Source organism: Elephas maximus, chromosome 3 (assembly GCF_024166365.1).
Source record: "Elephas maximus indicus isolate mEleMax1 chromosome 3, mEleMax1 primary haplotype, whole genome shotgun sequence".
Lineage (NCBI taxonomy): Eukaryota > Metazoa > Chordata > Mammalia > Proboscidea > Elephantidae > Elephas > Elephas maximus.
Window position 1 is genome coordinate 165,891,132 of NC_064821.1, and position 16,179 is coordinate 165,907,310.

Below are 16,179 nucleotides of genomic sequence, written 5' to 3' on the forward strand. Positions count from 1 at the left end.
CGGACTTTGCTGGCCCGGGTGGGGCTGGAGCCCGGCGAGGCGGAGCCTGCGGTCGGGCCCTGCGGGGGTGGGACGGAGCAGACCCGGAGTTGGCCAGCGAGACCTGGCGCCCCTGCGGAGGAGGGCGCGAGCCGAGCGGCGGGGCCGCGGAGACGGCGTCGAAGCCCAGGGCAGGTAGGAGCTGGGCTGATCCGGGGCCGCAAGGGGCTTGGGTCGCTCCGGGCAGTTGGTGTGGCCCGCTGGGCACCGGGACGGGGCCGCCCGCCGCCGCCCGCGGGCGGGGAGGTAACTGGCTGCGGCGAACTGGGCTGGCGGAGGTGTCGGCCCGGACCCCGTTGCCTACCACCTCCCCGGTCCGAAGGGACTCCCCGGCGCTTCTTGGACGCCAGGTTTTGGGGGCCCTGTTCGTCGGCCGCGCGCGTTGTGGCGGAGCCAGGGGCAGAGTCTCCTCGCCGCACACCTCGGGGGCCCACGCTCCTGGGCGGGCGGTCGCCCCTCGGGGGACCCTCGGCCCCGCCGCGCTATGGTAGGTGCCCGGTGCCCGGTGCCCGGTGAGCTCGGGGGAGAGAGTGGGAGCGCTCAACATCCAGAAGGAAACGCGCTGCGTTCGCTAGGATTAGCCTGCGAGGTTGAACGTCGACATGCTGAGGCGATGGGCTTTTTTAAAAAAAGTTTTTGCTTTTTTGAGCGTTGATTCTTAACAGAATCTGATAGGGCACGATACTGGCAGTCGTCAAGTAGGGTTTATTTTAAGAATGTGACAGTGGAACACCTAAGAGTTTTTTTTGTTTGGAGGGGGCGTTTAGTACAGCAGAAGATGATTAATTTATGAGTCAAAAGACCAAGTCTCGATCAGGACTCACCAGATGGGATTATCTCGGTCAAATTATTTAACTTTTCTGGGCCTTCATTTCCTTAACTGTTAAAGTGGGATGCTTATGCTTCTGGGTATTCTGAGAGTTAACTGAAATGATTTAAAGCCCTACTAATGTTGGGTATTGTTGTTGATCCATGCACCTGCAGCATGCATATATGCCTGGCACATAGTAGGCACTCAGTAAACCTTTACCCTAAAGCTAGCGATTCATCTGTAGTGTTTTAGATAGTCTTAAGTTTCTTTTTACTGTGGAAATCAGTTGTTTAAGCTTTTTTTTTTTTAAATCAGTATTGTCCATTTCTAACTGATGAATGAAATTTTCTGAAATTGCACGTATTATGTATGCATTGTTATTGAACCATTTATTGTGAGACTTGCTGCCAATCAATAGGTAAATAAAATTGTTTAAGCTTTTTTTTTTAAATCAGCATTGTCCATTTCTAACTGATGAATGAAATTTTCTGGAATTGCGCGTTTTATGTATGCATTGTTATTGAACCATTTATTGTGAGACTTGCTGCCAATCAATAGGTAAATAGTTGTCTAGAATACCTGGTAAAAAGTAGGCTTGGGGCATTGTTTCAAATCAAGGCTTTTTTTTTTTTTTTTAAGTTGAGGGGCTGCTTATAGGAAGATTTAAGTCCTCCAAGATGAAATTAATATCTATCCATGTTTGTATTTTATTATAGGCATTTGGGTTCTTTACTGGGGGTGTGTAAATGTGTAAGTGCGAAGCAGTTTGGGGAGAAGGGAACTAAAAGAAGGGAAAATAGCAGTTTGTAACTAGCAGACTTACTAGGGATACTTGTAGGTATGTTCAGAAATGCTTTCCTAGGCAGACACCAGGAAATGTAGTGTCTTTTGGGCTTTTTTTTTTTTTTTTAATGTGTCTTATGAGTCGGAATCGACTCAATGGCACTGGGTTTCTGGGTAATATGTGTGTGTGTTGAATGTGGCAGTAGATTTTTTAAATGTAGAAATAAAGGAAGAATGTTAGTTTTTCTGATCTCATAATAGACAGCTTTCTAAACCTGGAAATTATATTACTTTTAAATGATCTACAGTGGGTCTTGTATTGTTCGTTGTTGTCCATTGCCATTCAGTCGATTCCAACTCGTAGCGGCTGTGACCTTTCAGAACCAGATCGCTGAGCCTGTCTTCTGAGGCGCCCCTGGGTGGGTTCGAACCACCAACCTTTTGGCTAGTAGTTGAGTGCTTAACCATTTGCACCGCCCGGGAACATCTACTCTTTATTATAGGCAAGGATTTTAGAACACTGGACACCAAGATCAAATAAAACGGAGGAGCAGAGGGAAACTTCCTAGTGAATATTGTTTTTGTGTTGCATTAAAAGTTTTATTTAAAGATATTTCAACACTTCAGTGAAAGGTGTCTTTTTTTTAAACTGACTTAAAACACCAAGTTTAAGCATGTGTTCCATCGATAAATTTTGTGTGACTTAAAATTGTTGACCTTGGTGGTCTCCAGCTTTAAATTTACATTAACTTAAATTCATGTTGTCCATTGAACACTTATATTCCAAGGCACAGTTTTAGCACCCACAGCGTTTTCACATACGAACAGGATATAATTCCTTCCATCTAGAAGATTACACTCTACCAAGCGGGTTAAAATAAGTGCCAAGAAAGATATTTTTAAAAGCTGATGATAGCAACAGCAGCATTAATGAGCATTTATTGGGACCTACTGTGTCCCTGAAAACCCTGGTGGCATAGTGGTTAAGAGCTACAAGCTGCTAACCAGAATGTCGGCAGTTCGAATCCACCAGGCGCTCCTTGGAAACTCTGTGTTCTCCTCTGTCCTATAGGGTCGCTATGAGTTGGAATTGACTCGAGAGTAACAGGTTTGGTTTTGGGTCTACTCTCTCCCTGGTGGGACAGTGGTTAAGTGCTCGGCTGCTAACTGCAAGGTCTCGGTTTGAACCCACCAGCCACTCTGCAGGAGAAGGACCTGGCGATCTGCTCTCAAAAAAGTTGCAGCCTAGAAAACCCTATGAAACAATTCTACTCGGTCACATGGGGTAGCTGTGAGTTGAAAATTGACAGCATCTAACAACAGCAACTCTGTCCAAGCCACTGTTCTAAATTCTTTCTGTGTATGAGCTTACTTAATTCTCACATCACCACCATTAGGGATGCTCTTGTTATGATCTTCTCATAGACAGGCATGGAGAGGTCGAGTAACTTGTGTGATCCAACAGCCTAGGTTGTAGAGCTAGGATTCAAACCAGACCGTGCTCCAAAGACCATGCTCTTAACCTCTGCACTATACTGACTTTCAAAGTCTGTGAGAGAGATCCAAATAAAATCCAGTGGTTATGTACAAGAGAGTTCTGTAAATAACTCTTTCAAAAGGAAAAAAGAGAAAAGAAACTGGTATTTCAAGATGAAGACATGTTCAAGCAACAATTTAATTATACTTTGTGTGTGAAAGTATTTTTGCCCTGGTGGGTTCCTTTTTATTCTTAAGCTTTCAGTCACTGAGTTACTACAATTATGGCATTATCTTAACAGTGTAAGAGGTGATTATTTTTTAATACGTGTAACCTGTTTTTAAAAAAGTATGTCCTCAGACCACAACTTAAATGTTAGGTTCAAGAAAAGAAAATGCTTCCCTACCTTCAAGATGGAGCCCTGGTGGTGCAGTGGTTAATGGCTCAGCTGCTAAACAAAAAGTCGGCAGTTCTAATCCACCAGCCACTCCTTGGAAATCCTGTGGGGCAGTTCTGCTCTGTCCTATAGGGTCACTATGAGTTGGAATCAACTCAACAGCAATGAGTTTGAACCTTCAAGAAGCTTATAATCAGACATGTAAACAAATCTCTATAATACGGTGTAGTAAGAGCTACACAGAGGTATAGAGTTCATTGGGAATGCTGATGAGGGAAAATAATTCTGCATGTCAGAGGCAGGGGGATTAGAGAGAAGGTGTTGTTGTTGTTAGTATTGTCCAGTAGATTCTGATTCATGGCATCCACATGTGTGTCAGAGTAGAACTGTGCTCCTTAGGGCTTTCAAGGCTGTGATCTTTCAGAAGTAGATTGCCAGGCCTGTCTTCCAGGTTGCCTCTGGGTGAATGCAAACCACCAACCTTTTGACTAGTAGTTGAGTGCATAACTGTTTGGGCCATACAGGGAATCCTATAGAGAGAAGATACCATATGTCAATTGGGCTTTGAAGGATGAATAGGAGTTTGCTAGGTTGGGAATGAGAACCAAAGATACAGATGAAAACCAGGGATATGTGAAAGTATGTGGTATGTTTGCAGAATATCTTGTAGTCCAATATTATTAGAGGTCAGGGTGTGCAGAGATGGGTGGTTGGACTAAGAAGCATGGGGACTGGAGATAAGGTAGAAAAGAAAATTGCAAAGGTTGGTTTGTTGAGAAGTGTGGGGTTTCATTTCCTCTCATTTGAATAATGAAGTGAGTGATTAATCCAGTTTGACAAAATCTTTCCCTATAGATTATGGTGTTAAAGGCACTTTTAATACTTTTAAGTACAGGATATATTATGAAACAAGATAGAGATCTAGGTAAGCTCAAGGTTTTAATTCAGAAAAAGGAAGAAAATAAAGTATGCTGGTGCCAGGTGGTGAAGAGCCTCCTATATCATGCTAAGGACTTTGGACTTCATTCTAAAAACAATGGAGAAGCAGTGAAGAATTTTAAGTAATTAGGAAAGATAACATGGCAGCAGGCATGGTATAGAGGCTAGATTGTATGGAGAGAAGCAAAGGGTAGGAGGATAAATTAAGAGGCTATTGCTATTGAAATAGGCCAGATAAGAGAGGATAAGGGCCTGGAGCAGGAAAACTGTAATAGGGATGGAGAGGGGAAGACAGATTGTGAAGATGGAGGATTTACAGGGTTTAAAAATTGATTGGCTGGGAAGGGTGAATAAAGAAGTAAAAAATGACTTAGTTGCTTAGCTTGGGCAACTGTGTGGATAGAAGAACTTATTTTTTAAAGTACAGGGAAGATAATCATTTCAATTTTGAACATGTTGAGTTTGGGGAGCCTGCGAAACATTCCATGTGGAGCTATCAAGAGGGAATCCAGAGCCCAGAAGCCAGACTGAGACTGGTGATTCATTTTTCTGAATTAGCCAGTAAGTGGTAATTGAATCCTTAAGAGCAGGTGAAATTGCGCAGGGAGAGCATGTAGAATTAGAATCAGGCTGAGGATAAATTATTTGGTTTGTAAAAATGGGAGAGATCTTCTAACTTTTTTTTTTTTTTTCTGTTTACTAATCCTGTCTTATAAATTGTGATTATCAAGCAATACAATGAATTTTAACTAAAGGTTAAGCAATGTTTACATCCATATGAATCCTGTTCTCTTAAAATTTTATTTGGGAGTAATTTATTCCAAAGTGTATTGCCCAAAGCATCACTGGAGTTCTTCTTGGTAAAATACTTTATAGCAAATTTATGACCATGAAAGAAATTAGATCTTCTAACTTTATCATAGAATTATTTTTTCTCATCTGTACTTCCTGTTTCCATGGCATACGTAACCTGTTTACCTTGAATCAAGCTATTAGAAGATGTAACTATCCCTCTGCTTGATTCTTAGCTTTTGTCAGAGATAGTACTTAAAAAAACAGAACTTTGTCTTCTATGGATTTAGACTATCAATAAATATTTGCTGGTTGATTCATTTTGACGGCTAACCTTTTTCAGTCTTGATTCCAAACGGTTTAGCTGTTTCCAAAAATCATTCATCTTTAAAGGATGAAAATTTGCCACCACTGGGGTGATTCAGAAAAATGTATTATGGCTTTGAAGGCATTTTCAAAAAATTTTTCCACATTTGTAGTATCATTAGAGTAAGTGTATGTATGGTCTTCTAAGAGAGGAGTTGGTGAACCGAACTTTTTGTGTAAAGGGCTAGATAGTAAATAATTTAGGTTTGTGGGTTACACAGTCTCTGTTATATCTCCCCAGTTCTGCCAAAAAAAAACGAGCATGAGCTGTGTTCTAATAAAGCTTTAAGTATCCACATCATGAAACATTATTATTATTATTATTTTCCAACCAATTAAAAATGTAAAAACTACTTGTAGCTCAGAGGCCATACAAAAACAGGAGGTGGGCCAGATTTGGCCTGTGGGCCATAGTTCCGACACTGTCATCAAATGTGTTCTTCGAAGTTCTTGGATTTGTACTTTTAGTTAAAAAAAAAAAAAGATCCGGGTTCTTCAAAGTTATACACCCTGTTTCTGAGTTTTAATATGTTTTTTAAAACATCGGAAAACATTTTCCTTCTTCCTCCATTTCTCATATAAGTGAAAAACACTCTTACTGGTTTGGAACCTGAGGTAAAGAGAAATAAATCAATTTGTACAGTATCAGAGTCAAAAATATATTTGAAAATAGACTCTTTACTCAACCAGTTAAACAGTGATCTCTTTGCCTCTAGGGAAGTGGGGACATAGGAACCTGGGTGAAATAAAAGACCAAGATGTGAATCCTGCACTGGTTCCCAGAGGGTTGGACAGGATGGGGATCTTTTGTCCTTTTCCTCTTTGACTTGAATGAATAATTTCTGTCCTAAGGACAAGGAAGCATGAACTTTTTCTTTACTTCATAGACATTATAGCAGATTATGAGATCAAAGGGTTAAGTAAATGATGGAGAGATAAGAGAGGGAAAAAATTTAAAGGATTTGTTTACTTTTTCACGTCTAGCTACCTCATGATGTTTCTGTTGCCTATTTTTGAGGAGAAGATTCAAGGTTATTTTTTCTGTATATAATTCTTAGACTCCTGGTTAGCAGCCTGAAAATAGAAGTTTTAGCATTCGGTTCACAGGCAATATTAATCCCTTTGTATTACTTAAAGGTTATTATTTATGCTCTTTTTTTCTAACTTAGAGGGCAGGGACAACAGAGGGCATGGAAGGAAATTATTGTTTTCCCTTGAAGTTTTAATTCATGGCAATGGCATCTTTGTGGATTTTTTTCCATGTGTGTATTGAAAATTTAGGACAGATTGGTGTGTGTGTGTGTTCTTGCTGCTACTTAAAAGGGATTTCCTCTTTTTTTCCATTGGAGTAAAATAAATAAACCCACTCCAGCTGTCCAGGATATGTTTAAATTAGTCACTTAGCCATCTGAAACATAATTTGTATTTAAATATTTATCTGTACTCTTATATTCTGATTAATAAGGGTCGATTAAGGCTGATACTGATAGGGCTTGCTGGGAGGAAGTGAGACAGTCTACTCCCCAACAATATTCACTGCAAACCCCCTTTACCTTGGTCCCTGTTTTAACTGTTGGGTATCATGGAACAAAAGAGGAAAATTATGAGAATTAGAGTGATGGTCAGTTTGATCACAACCATAATGAGATGGTCATCATTGGATAGTTAGTTGATGTTAACGTAACTTACAATCAAGCAGAAACCAAAACCAAACCAGACCTGCTGCTGTTGATTCTGACTCTTAGTGACCCTACAGGACAGAGTAGAACTGCCCCATAGAGTTTCCAAGGCTGTAAATCTTTACGAAAGCAGACTGCCATATCTTTTCTCCCACAGAGCAACTGGTGTGTTCCATACACCGATCTTTTTTGGTCAAGCCAAGTGTGGGAAAATTTGATCTGCAAAAATGATGAGACATTCAACCAAGTATTTTTTTTTTTTTTAACTGTGCTTTAAATGAAAGTTTACGGCTCAAGTTAGTTTCTCGTACAAAAATTTATACACACATTGTTATGTGACCCTAGTTGCTGTTCCTGTAATATGTCAGCACACTCCTCTTTTCCACCCCAGATTTCCCATGTCCATTCAACCAGCTCCTGTCCCTTTCTGCCTTCTCATCTCACCTCCGGGCAGGAGCCGCCCATTTAGTCTCCTGTATCTACTTATACTAAGAAGCACACTCTTTACAAGTGTCATTTATGTTTTACAGTCCAGTCCAATCTTTTTCTGAAGAGTTGGCTTCGGGAATGGTTTTAGTTCTGGGTTAACAAAGGGCCTAGGGGTCATGTCGTCTGGGGTTCCTCCACTCTCAGTCAAACCACTAAGCCTGATCTTTTTACTAGAATTTGAGTTCTACACCCCACCTTTTTCCAACTCCGTCAGGGGCTCTCTGTTGTGTTCCCTGTCAGGGCTGTCATTGGTGGTAGCTGGGCACCATCTAGTTCTTCTGGTCTCAGGCTGATGGAGTCTCTGGTTTATGTGGCTCTTTTTGTTTCTTGGGCTAATGTTTTCCTTGTGTCTTTGGTGTTCTTCATTCTCTTTTGCTCCAGGTGCGTTGGGACCCATTGATGCATCTTAGATGGCCACTCGCTAGCTTTTAAGACCCCAGATGCCACCCACCAAAGTGGAATGCAGAGCCTTTTCTTAATAACCTTTGTTACGCCATTTGACGTGGTTGTCCCCTGAAACCATGGTCCCTAGACCCCAGCCCCAGCTACTCTGTCCCTTGAAGTGTTTGGTTGTATTCAGGAAGCTTCTTAGCTTCTGGTTTAGCCCAGTTGTGCTGACTTCTTCTGTGTTATGTGTTCTTTTTCCCTTCACCTAAGATAATTTTTGTCTACTATCTAGTTAGTGAATACCTCTCTCCCTCCCTCCCCACCCTTGTAACCATCAAAGAATGTTTTCTTCTGTGTTTAAACTTTTTCTTGAGTTCTTATAATAGTGGTCTCATACAATATTTGTCTTTTTGCGACTGACTAATGTCATTGAGCATGCCTTCCAGATTCATCAGTGTTATGTTTCTCGGATTCGTCATTGTTCTTTATTGTTGCTTATGTAAATATATCATAATTTGTTTATCCGTTCATCCGTTGATGGGCACGTAGGTCGTTTCCATGTTTTTGCTATTGTGAACAGTGCTGCAGTGAACATGGGTGTGCATGTATCTATTCCTGTGACGGCTCTTATTTCTCTAGCATGTGTTCCAAGGAGTGGGATTGCTGGATTGTCTGGTACTCCTATTTCTAGCTTTTTAAGGAAGTGCCAAATCAATTTCCAAAGTGGTTGTACCATTTCACATTCCCACCAGCAGTGTGTAAGTGTTCCAGTCTCTCCACAACCTCTCTAACGTTCATTATTTTGTGTTTTTTGGATCAGTGCTAGCCTTGTTGGGGTGAAATAGTATCTCATTGCAGTTTTCATTTGCACTTCTCTAACGACTCATGATCTTGAGCAAATGAAATTGGTGATTTGTTTCTCCATCTCATTAAAAAATATCGTTGAAATTTGGATCAGGATTGGATTGTATCTGTAGATCGCTTTGGGGAGAATTGACATTTTTGCATTGTTGAGTCTTCCTATCCATGAGCAAGGTATGTCTGTTTATATCCTTTGCCCATTTTTTAATTGGATTATTTGTCTTTTTGTTGTTGAGGCTTTGAAGTATCTTGTAGATTTTAGAGATTAGACTCTGAATGGATATGTCACAGACAGAAATTTTTTCCCAGTCTGTAGGTTGTCTTTTTACTCTTTTGGTGAAGTCTCTTGATAAGCGTAAGTGTTTGATTTTTAGGAGCTCCCAGTTACCTAGTTTCTCTTCTGGTGTTTGTGCATTGTTAGTAATGTTTTATATTCTGTTTATGCCATGTATTAGGGCCCCTAATGCTGTCCCTATTTTTTCTTCCGTGATTTTTATCATTCTAGATTTTATATTTAGGTCTTTGGTCCATTTTTAATTAGTTTTTGTGCATGGTGTGAGGTATGGATCTTGTTTCTTTTTTTTTGCAGATGGGTATCTAGTTATGCTAGCACCACTTGTTAAAGAGACTGTCCTTTCCCCCATTTAATGGACTTTGGACCTTTGTCAAATATCAGCTGCTCATAGGTGTAAGAATTTATGTCTGGATTCTCAATTCTGTTCCATTGTTCTATGTATCTGTTGTTGTACCAGTACCAGGCTGTTTTGACTACTGTGGCAGTATAATAGGTTCTAAAATCAGGTAGTGTGAGGCCTCCCACTTTGTTCTTCTTCTTCAGTAATGCTTTGCTTATCTGGGGCCTCTTCCCTTTCCAAATGAAACTGGCGATTTGTTTCTCCATCTCATTAAAAAATATTGTTGAAATTTGGATCAGGATTGTATTGTATCTGTAGATCGCTTTGGGGAGAATTGACATTTTTGCATTGTTGTGTCTTCCTATCCATGAGCAAGGTATGTTTTTTCACCTTTGTGGGTCTCTTTTGGTTTCTTGGAGTAGTGTCTTATAGTTCTATTTGCATAGGTCTTTTACATCTCTGGTTAGATTTATTCCTAAATATCTTCTTGGTGGCTGTTGTAAATGTTATTGATTTGGTGATCTCCTCTTTAAAGTTCTCTTTGTGGGTATAGAGGAGTCCAACTGATTTTTGTGTGTTTATCTTGTATCCTGATACTTTGCTGAGATCTTCTATTAGTTCCGGTGGTTTTCTTGTGGATTCTTTAGGGTTTTCTGTGTATAAGATCATATCATCTGCAAATAGGGATACTTTTCTTCTTCCTTACCAATTTGGATGCTCTTTATATCTTTTTCTAGCCTCATTGCTTTGGCTAGGACCTCCAGCACAATGGTGAATAAGAGTGGTGATAAAGGGCATCATTGTCTGGTTCCTCTTCTCAAGGGGAGTGCTTTCAGACTCTCTCCATTTAGGATGATGTTGGCTGTTGGCTTTGTATGAATTCCCTTTATTATGTTGAGGAATATCCCTTCTATGCCTATCTTGCCGGGAGTTTTTATCGTGAATGGGTGTTGAACTTTGTCAAATGCCTTTTCTGTGTCAGTTGAGAGGATTATGTGGTTCTTGTCATTTGTTTTATTTATGTGATGGATTACATTGATTATTTTTCTAATGTTAAACCATCTCTGCACACCTGGTATGAATCTCACTTGGTCATGGTGAGTTATTTTTTTGATATGTTGTTGAATTCTATTGGCTAGAATTTTGTTGAGGATTTTTGCGTCTAAGTTCATGGGAGTTATTGATCTGTAATTGTCTTTTTTATGGTGTCCTTACTGGTTTTGGTGTCAGGGCTATGCTGGCTTTGTAGAATGAGTTTAGGAGTATTCCATCCTTTTCTATGCTCTGAAACACCTTTAGTAGTAGTGGTGTTAACTTTTCTCTGAAAGTTTGGTAGAATTCTCCAGTGATGCTGTCAGGGGCAGGGCTTTTTTTTTTTTCTGGGAGTTTTTAAGTTACCATTTTAATCTCTTCTTTTGTTACAGGTTTATTTAGTTGTTCTACCTCTGTTTGTTAGTTAAGGTAGGTAGTGAGTTTCTAGAAATTTGGATCAGGATTGTATTGTATCTGTAGATCGCTTTGGGGAGAATTGACATTTTTGCATTGTTGTGTCTTCCTATCCATGAGCAAGGTTTTCAAATTGTTAGGGTACAATTTTTCATAGTATTCGTTACGATTTTTTAATTTCAGTTGGGTCTGTTGTGATACCGCTCATCTCATTTCTTATTTGGGTCATTTGCCTCCTCTCCTGTTTTTCTTTTGTCAGTTTGGCCAATGGTTTATCACTTTTGTTGATCTTTTCAAAGAACTAGTTTTTGGTCTTGTTAACTTTCAATTATTTTTCTGTTCTCTTTCACTTAATTCTTCTCTAATTTTTATTATTTGCTTTCTTCTGGTGCCTGAGGGCATCTTTTGCTGCTCTCTTTCTATTTGTTGGAGTTTTAGGGATAATTCTTTGATTTTGGCCCTTTCTTCTTTTTGGATGTGTGCATTTATTGCAGTAAATTGACCTCTGAGCACTGCTTTTGCTGTGTCCCAAAGGTTCTGGTATGATGTGTTTTCATTCTCATTTAAGTCTATGAATCTCTTTAGTCCATCCTTAATTTCTTCTATAACCCAGTAGTTTTTGAGCAGTGTTGTTCAGTTTCTATGTATTTGATTTTTTTTTTTTTCCTTGCCTTTTCTGTTACTGATTTCTACTCTTAGGGCTTTATGATCAGAAAAGATGCTTTGTAATATTTCGATGCTTTGGATACTGTTAACGCTTGCTTTGTGGCCTATTATGTGGTCTATTCTAGAGAAGTTCCCTGTGCTTTGGAAAAGAGAGTATACTTGGCTGCTCTTGGGTAGAGTGTTCTGTATACGACTATGAGGTTAGTTTAGTTGATTGTGGCATTTAGATCTTCTGTGTCCTTATTGAGCTTCTTTCTGGATATTCTGTCCTTCACCGAAAGTGGTGTGTTGAAGTCTCCTACTATTATTGTGGAGCTGTCTGTCTCTCTTCAATACTGTTAGAGTTTGTTTTATGTATTTTGGAGCCCTGTCGTTGGGTGCATAAATATTTATTATGGTTATGTCCTCATGGTGTATTGACCCTTTAATCATTATATAGTGTCTTTCTTAATCCTTTGTGGTGGATTTTACTTTAAAGTCTATTTTGTCAGAGATTAATATTGCCACTCCTGCTCTTTTTGATTATTGTTTGCTTGATATAATTTTTTCCATCATGTGAGTTTTTTAGTTTGTTTGTGTCTTTAAGGTGTGTCTCTTTTGGACAGCATGTAGACGGATCATGTTTTTTTATCCATTCTGCCACTCTCTGTCTCTTTATTGGTGCATTTAGTCCATTTACATTCAACGTAATTATTGATAGGTATGAGTTTAGTGCTGTCATTTTGATGTCTTTTTTTGTGTTGTTGACAGTTTCTTTTTTTCATTTAATTTTCTGTGCCGAGTCGTTTTTCTTTATGTGATTTCTTTTCTTCTTTTTCATTGCTTTGATTTTGTATTACAAGAGTTTTTATTTTTTTTTTCTTGTATTTTATTTTGATGTGTAGGATTGTTAGTTTCCTTTGTGGTTACCTTGATATTTACCCCTGTTTTTCTAAGTTTAAACCCATCTTTTATTTCTTTATATCCCCTTGACTTCCTCTCCATATGAAAGATCTATGACTACATTTTTTAGTCCCTCTTTTTTTTGTTTTAATGTTGTCATCTTTTACATAATGATGTCTCTGTTTCCCTGTTTTGAGCGTTTTAGCTTTATTTTTGTGACTTCCCTATCTGGGTTGATATCTGGTTGTTCTGTCCTATGTTCTAGTCTTGGGTTGTTATCTGATGTTATTGATTTTCTAACTGAAGGACTCCCTTTAGTATTTCTTGTAATTTTGGTTTGGTTTTACAAATTTCCTAAACTTCTTTTAATCTGGAAATGTCCTAATTTTGCCTTCATATTTGAGAGACAGTTTTGCTGGATATATAATTCTTGGCTGACAATATTCTTCCTTTAAGGCTTTATGTATGTTGCCCCATTGCCTTCTTGCCTGCATGTGTTCTGCTGAGTACTCAGAGCTTAGTCTTATTGACTCTCCTTTGTAGGTGACTTTTCTTTTATCCCTAGCCACTCATAAAATTCTCTCTTTATCTTTGGTTTTGGCAAGTCTGATTATAATATGTCTTGGTGACTTTCTTTTTGGATCTGCCTTGTGTGGGGTTTGATGAGCATCTTGGATAGATACCTTCTTGTCTTTCATGATATCAGGGAGGTTTTCTGCCAACAAATTTGAACAGTGCTCTATGTATTTTCTGTTATCCCTCCCTGTTCTGGTACTCCAGTCATTCTTAGGTTATTCCTCTTCATAGAGTCCCACATAATCTGAGAGTTTCTTCATTTTTTTTTTAACTCTTTTATCTGATTTTTCCTCAAATATGTTGGTGTCAAGTGCTTTGTCTTCAGTCTTACTAATTCTGACTTCCGTTGCCTCAGTTCTGCTCCAGTGACTTTCTTTGAGTTGTCTAATTCTGAAATTCTTCTGTTAATCTCCTGGATTTCTGTTTGCTGTCTCTCTATGGATTCTTGCAGCCTATTAAATTTATCCTGATGCTCTTCTCTAATCTTCTTAAGTTCTTCTTATGCTTTTTCTGTGTGCTGCTTGGCTTGTTCTACGTTTTGCCTGTTCTCCTTCTTCATCTCTTGAAGATTTCTGGATATTAATCTTTTGTATTCTACCTCTGGTAATTCCAGGAGGTTATCTTCATCTGGAAGATTTCTTGATTCTTTGTTTTGGGAGCTTGCTGAAGCCATCATGGTCTGCCTCTTTATGGGATTTGGTATTGACTGTTGTCTCTGAGCCATCAATACATTATTATATTTATTTATTTTATGTTTGCTTACTATGTCCTAGCTTCCTGTTTTGATATGCCCAAATAGGCTGCTCAAGTGAGCTAGTTTGATTATTGGCACCCTTGAACCTCTAACGTCCTGTCACCAGGTGGTTAGAGCTGCTACTAGGTATATGAGCCCAGGAGTCCATTTACTTTTCTTATATGGATTCAGCTTAGATGTCCAGGTAGTCGGTCACCAAGTGTATGGTGCAGGCTGTCTCCTATAGTCTCAGACAAGCAGGGGTGATTGTTGCAGTCATGGATATCTGGCTGTGGTCACGTGCTGAGTGAGGCAGGGGACTGACAACTGTCCCTTAGAGTGTATGAGGAGAGCGTGTCCCTGTTCCCTAGAGCGCATAGGTGGGTGGATTTTGCAGCTGGACTGTGGACACCCAGTGGTGTTGGTAGTAAGCACTGGGAAGCACCACTTATCCTTGGACACTTGTCATAGGTGGCTAGGTGGTGTGGGTGGAGCCAACAGTCCTTAAGCCCCAGATGTGGATAGGTGAGGACCCTGCTTAATAGGCAGAGCGGTGTCAAACATCAGGAACCTACCTCTCCACCATATAGCTGAAACAGCTGAAGTTAGACTTCAGGTATGTACCCTGTTGTACTGTGCTAAAGAGAGTCTATGCTGTTGAAATGGGCCCACACAGGTCTATGCAGGGGTGAAAGGCATTCAGAGTCCTTTGACCCCTTATGCCTGTGCCTAGGCAAAGGAGCTGTTTCTGCTCTGAGTTCCTGGCTTAGGGGAGCTAGCAGATTTTTTTTCCCCGTTTGTTAATTCGTTCCTTTTCCAAGGCCAGGAGAATGGCTCAGGGTGCACGACAGGTCCTACTTCCAGCCCAGGGAAAGCAGCTATCACTGAAGCTGACTCGGGACCTGGTGCAGAGTGGAGAGGAGTCAGGTAAAAGGAAGAGTTTTTTCCCAAAAGGGTGTTTTTTGCTCCACGCGGTAGATTAGATGTAAGTACTTATCTTTTTCCGATTGTGAGCTGCTTTTTGCTGATGCTGGAGGTGTGAGTGGACTCTCTGCTGCTTGGTCTCTCCTGATGTGGAAAACATGTCACACAGGGTGGGCTCAAACCACCAACCTTTTAGTTAGCAACTGAGCACTTTGTGCTATCGGGGCTTCTTATTTTGGCATTAGCCACTATGTATTTTAAAATATTTTTTTTCTGTCTTAAATACAGCATTATCAGTGAAGAACGTATGAACAAAACAAAATGTAGAGATAATGTTAAACCTCACTTCTCTGCCTCAAACTTTTAATTATTATTATTTTCCACAAAAGAAATTTGAAACAATAAAGAAAAACATTTGGATAAAAGATCCATTTACTCTTCACTGCCTTGGATCAATAATGAAGTTCAGTGTGTACTCCAAAAAGAGAATGAATTATTGCATCTTAGTTCTTCATTTACTCTGAAAAATGATTACATGACATTGCTTATTATAATTTCAATACAATAAGATTAAGGAATTTCCATTGCTAAATAGAGTGTGTTACTATTTTTACCATTCACGACAATGTATTGTTTCAACTGAGCTTTTCAACTCTGACCAAATAGTAAAAACAAAGGAATAATAAGACTAAACATGAATCTGGTAAGTGCATAGCATTACCCTTGTGTTTTTTAAACTAAATGAATTTATGAACAAGAAAGGTCACCCACTGCATTAAATTGAATCTTTTCTAATTTTAGCTTTTTATATTATTTACTTTGGATTGTTAAATGCGTTTAAATAATGAAAAAATAATTCTTGATTTTAGCTTTATGTTTTTACTTTATCACATGTAGTTAAGGGTAATTATTGTTTTGTGAAATTTCTGTTTTAGTTGTGTGTGTGTGTTTATGTGTACTGTGATGTTAAAGGTATTTCTCACCGTGGATTTTGGTCAAAAAAGTTAAACACTGGCCTGTAGTATAAGAGAAGGAGCATTTGATTCAAGAGGAGGTGGTTCTTTTCTCTCACTAAAGAGGCTCAAGACCCTTAGGGACTCTGTGTGTGTATTCTCTACAACCATACCAACATATTCTTCTACTGTTACTGCCCTTAGGTGACTCCTTTTTGATTTTCCATTCCTCCCCAGAAAAATTATGATGATTCCTTACTCTGTCTCCTCCTTGCTGATACTGTATATTTCTGATTTCTTTGTGTTGAGTCCCTCAAACCCAGTTTTTCCCTGCAAACATCCGT

At 39.4% G+C, this 16,179-nt stretch overlaps 1 protein-coding gene across 1 annotated transcript in view; it reads left to right on the forward strand.

Annotated features, from left to right (window-relative positions):
- Window positions 1-59: 59 nt before the first annotated feature.
- Window positions 60-16,179, forward strand: part of DENND2C (DENN domain containing 2C) — a 96,001-nt gene continuing 79,881 nt past the window's right edge. The window contains exon 1 of the mRNA XM_049880016.1: window positions 60-174. The gene's annotated coding sequence lies outside the window, so the exon portion shown is untranslated. The remainder of the gene's footprint in view (window positions 175-16,179) is intronic.